The sequence below is a fragment of the Montipora capricornis genome, chromosome 2, assembly GCF_036669925.1.
Source record: "Montipora capricornis isolate CH-2021 chromosome 2, ASM3666992v2, whole genome shotgun sequence".
NCBI classification, from domain to species: Eukaryota; Metazoa; Cnidaria; class Anthozoa; order Scleractinia; family Acroporidae; genus Montipora; species Montipora capricornis.
Window position 1 is genome coordinate 2,904,664 of NC_090884.1, and position 5,000 is coordinate 2,909,663.

The 5,000-nt window shown below is 39.6% G+C and overlaps 1 protein-coding gene and 1 pseudogene across 1 annotated transcript in view; both read right to left on the reverse strand.

Annotated features, from left to right (window-relative positions):
* The window catches only part of LOC138038451 (uncharacterized), an 85,147-nt gene that overhangs the window by 50,226 nt on the left and 29,921 nt on the right, over positions 1–5,000 (reverse strand). The window lies entirely within an intron of this gene.
* Positions 1–5,000, reverse strand: part of LOC138038449 (uncharacterized) — a 27,074-nt pseudogene that overhangs the window by 14,397 nt on the left and 7,677 nt on the right.

The window sequence follows — 5,000 nt, forward strand, 5'->3', positions numbered from 1 at the left end:
CGCCTAATCCGAGCGAGCAACAAAGGCGCAAACCTTTCGAGGGGAGTCCGGGGGGATGCCCTCCCCCCCCACCCCCTAGGGAAAATTTTTAAATCTGAGTTCTCCTAGATCAATTTTCCTGCATTCTGAGTTGATTTAATGACACATTTTACCATGTCACTTCGGGCAAACAAACACGAGCAGTGAGAAGAAAAGGGCTCTGGGGTCTAGAATTTCTTGATTTCTCGTCAATTTGCCGCTGATTTCTCGTCGATTTCACGATTTCGCAGATCATGAACAGTTTTACGTTTGTGGAACAATAATTTTATATTTGTTAACCCAAGCTCAGCTGGAGATTTTGCTTGCTTGGCTGGAGATTGAGTGTGAAAGCTGGAGTCTCCAGCCGAAAGCGGGAGACTTGGCATCTATGGGGTGTGTGGATACACAAAGTATAGCAGAAGACTCACAAATGAGTTCTAAGAAGCAAGGGTGTAACAAAGGACCTTACATTCCTACATGATAAAATGAAGACAGTGAAAAATAACCTGGATCAGTTGCTTGTATTGGTGGTGAGAGATTCCCTTCATCAACTAAGATAGAAAGAAACAGATAGATTGAAAACCATCGTTAACTGTGGGTAAACAATTAGTATGCTTCACCTACCATGGCATTAAGAAACTTACTCTTTTTTGTGTGTTTAAATGAGGACTCTTTATTGGAGAAAGTTAGTAGATAATGGCAGTAAAGACAGCTGAAAATACCTGAATTCTGCGTTTCCTGAGTCAGTGAACGACCTTCTCCTGCAACTTAGATAGAGAGACATATAAAAGGAAAATTGTTAGCTAGGTGGGATATATATCTCTTTAGAAGTTTATTTTTTGGTGTGTAACATCGTTGAGTATTTTTACGAGTTGTGCTGTAGTTTGATGAGCCCGCTAGGGCGAGTCAAAAGACAAACAACCAGTAGAAATATGCAGCGATACTACATACCAAAACATCTAAATTATAGGTTATTTATTATCCAAAATTTCATATTTGCCCTCGAAGCTTCGCTTCTCGGCCAAATATTAATTTTTCGGACAATCTCTCAGTCGCGAACATTATCAGCTGACATACCAGCCACCCGAAGGGCGTGGAATATTTGTACTCGTTTCGTGTGTTTTCGTACAATAACCTTATACGTTTGCATAATAAGCAATCGCATCCAAACAGTCACTATATACACGGTATAAAAACGTCATACCAGAGTTGCGACGGGGGATTGGAATACTACAACATGTAGGCTCACTGCTCCCCGTTCTTCTCAATTTATTCCCCATTCCTCTCCGTTCCTGCCATTATCTTAAAAGTAAACCAGGTGGAACTTTCAACTGTCGAATGTAAAAAATAAATAAAATTACATCCAATTAACTGAATAAAAGCACTAATCCCGGCGCATGAAACATCTCCATATGGTAAAAATACACCTGGTAAGTTAAGTTCCAATTGTCGTTTTCAGCAATTTCCTGTTCCCTAAAATTCCTGCATGTTTCCGAGAAAAAAATGTGGCCAAAATTTGCAGATTCCTAGAAAATTTTCGTTTCTCTTCTGAAATATGCATTTATAGTGCGGTATGATGTTACTCTCTTTAATTTACCTCCCCGTTTTACCAATTTATTGTTACAAGTCAGTAATAAAAAGAAACGGAGGGCTCTGGGGACTAGAATGGATAGAGTTTCATAATCCCCCCAGTGTAAATTTGCGCAACCTTTTGTTTCCAAAATGATCTTGCTTCTTAAACCCAACCTCATCGATGGATGACTGATATTGGCCGTTTTTATGCTACAGATGCATAATCCGTCCAGACGAATTATGCGTCTCTCATGTTATCCGTCTAGTGTAAAGCCGGAAAAAGTTTCTCTTGTTTCCAATACATTTTCCCAGAAAAAGCTGTTTCAGCTGTTTCCCTAACACTTGAAAATGATAAGGTTCTTTCCAGTAATTTGTTCTTCGTGATACTGAATTTCATCGAAACGGACTTCTGCAGACGATCATAGCGTTGGGAATGTATCAGTTTCTTCGTTAGATCTTTCCCTATGCTAATAACAACACGTTAAATTTGGTCATCTAGCGAACACTATTTAATATAAGAATTATCATCGCTAAATCGGCGAAATGAAAGCGAACTTTGTAGACTTTTGTTTCTGCTGTCGTTGTTGCGCTATTGCTAGTTCAGCCATTATGAATTTACATCCAGCTGAGTAACACACAAACTGCAATTTAAATCAAGTGGGCGAAGTGGCAGGAACATGGTGGCGACTAGTTTATATGGTCAAAAGGAGCCAACATGATGGCTAATTTCTTCACTAAATTCTTAGCTAATATTTTCGACAGCCGACATCTCAAGTCTCGCTTAATTTCTAATCATGGGTCCATAATCGCTAATCACCACCTTAGTTTGCTTGGTTTGGGAGCTTAGTTTATTGGCTATGCATAATGCTCATTGTATATATTAACCCATAAATAGTTTCATTTTCACTTTACACAAACCTGAAGATGACTGCAAAGTCGAAAATATTAGCTAAGAATTTAGAGAGAAAAATTAGCCATCATGTTGGCACCTTTTGACCAATTAAATCAAGTGATTCGCTCTTTGTTAGATACGTATACAACTCATAGAGTGGGAATAAAATAAAGTAAGTAACACCGTTGTGTAACTACTTGAGAGAGACCAAGATGCAGCAGGGAGGACCAAGGAACTTTGAAGAACATTCATCTTAATTAATTAATTCGACGTTAACTGCGATAAGAAGCTTGTTTCTAATTTATGGCGATTAAGTAACTTATGCGGTCGCCCTGTTCAAATCGCCGCACCTTCTCCTATATGTTTAACAAACTCAAACTTTTCAAGAGACTTTTGCCGCTGAATCACGGAAGTTCACTTTGTAAGTACAGAAAATGGACTCGTCACTGGACGAATTCGGATTCAGCGGGACCGACTGTTAATTCAGAGGCAATATTAACTGTTTAAGCTTTCAAAATGTTATGTACAGATCCTAACAGTTCTGCCCTTACCTTGTTTATCAAACTTCCATACGTCTCGAAGTGAAGACCTGATCAAATACGGCACCAAAACGTAGCTAAGCACTCTTATAATTGTGCCTTGTTTGTTTACTTGACATTTCCACACCCACTGGATCTAATTGGTAAGGTTAACAATGCACGACCACCATTACTTTTCATTTCGTCAAAATTGTGAAAATTTTCTGGGAAACTATTTCTACAAAACAACTCGAAAATTGGGTCTGGACAACAAACTACGAGCCAAATGTGTGAGACACAATGTAAAATCAGTTTTATTTTGCTCATCATATATTAATTAAGAACATCAATTACGCTTAAAGAATGTTGAGAGCTCGTTTGTTGTCATAACGCAACCGCAATCGGAACCCCAAGGAACATTCACAAACGAATTAACTCGCAATTTATTACGTGTATACTGTCTATGTTTTAAGACTTTTAACAAAAAGAGCAAATGATCAAGGTATACGTCGCTTGCGCATGCGTCGTAAGCATACCCAGGGGTTAGTTTTATCTGTGCGTCACTGGTTCCCATATTGTCCGAACGCGTTGCCAGGAATTTACGGAAAAACACAAACTTGCACCAAGGCTTTTCCAGTTAAAATTTACGAGTTCCATTTCCTCATTTCTCTTATTTCATACCAGTTGGAGAGTTGCCAGGGTCATTTCGTAAAAACAAAATAGCTGTCGGTATTTCACAGCGCCCCTCCGCAATCTCCGCGCGGCTTCGCCGCCCGTTAATCTCGCGCCAACAAAACCCCCAGCTACGCAGGCTAAAATGGGCCCGATACCAGCTTCTGTGTTCTGTAAAGAATCTGTAATTCCCCTAGAATATTCTGGAAAGTTCTCCTGCGAACTCATGCTTAATTATGCAAAAGCTTCTAGGTCTTGTAGTTTTCCTGATAGCTGTAAGAATGTACCACAATTTGGTTTAGTTATTTAGGGAAAGAACATTCCAGGCTGCATGACGTCATAGGCTACACTTAGGACTCTTATATAAATGTAAAGGTTTATTAACGTCGGTAATTGCTTCAGCTACGAGGCTGGTGTCAATGGAAGCCGACTGTGTGTCTTTTACCCCCCTCCCTCTGTCAGTGCCCTGTTTCACGGATATTTAAAGTTATAGCTACACGGATCAGAGCAAAGTCGAAACAGAAGTTGAAGTCACCGAGGATCGAACTGGGGACCTCTTGCTCAGAAAGCTGCGCACTAACCAACTGAGCTACGCCTGCTCCTAATATAAGTTGGCAAGTTGTTTGCAAGCTGTTTGCAAGTTTGCAAGTTGGAAACCTGTTTGCAGATTCATTCGGTGTTCGCTTATCCTTTAAAATTAAGCAAAACTGTTGTGCGGTTAAAGAATAAATCTGTTTTCCGGAATCCAGTGTCCAGTGTGTGACCGTAAGTTTAGTGAATTGTCAGCCAGTTTGCTGACCACGTGACTAAACAACGGAGGGCTCTGGGGACGAGAATGGATAGAAGCCAGTTCGCAGTTTCAATTATTATCTGGCTCGTTATCAAGCTTTGAATTTTTCAGGGGTGATAATTTTCATTTTCGCTTTAAGAGGGTTTTTTTCCCGCTTTTTTAAATATGCAGGAATTCTGTGACAGAACATTATTACACCATTCACCCGGAAAAATAAAAAATTCATATGCCTACTATTTAAAACCCAATTTTCTAATGGTCAGCCTTCCAGTCTATTAACTGTTAACTTACCGGTGCATCGAGCTATAAAGATCTATCAAGCCAACCTTCTGAGTTGATGACTGTGAAATACAGTCGGAATATATGAAAGTCATATATTGATTTCATGTGTTAGTTTAAAATTCTCTTCGCAGTTCAAATATATGTCTTTCACGCATATGTCTTTCATTCATTCGGAGAATGAACCTAATCCCGTATTGCCAGTATTGTTCGGCCAGAAAGCAAGTCCTTTGTGGTTAAGCCAAGCGCTTTTCGATTC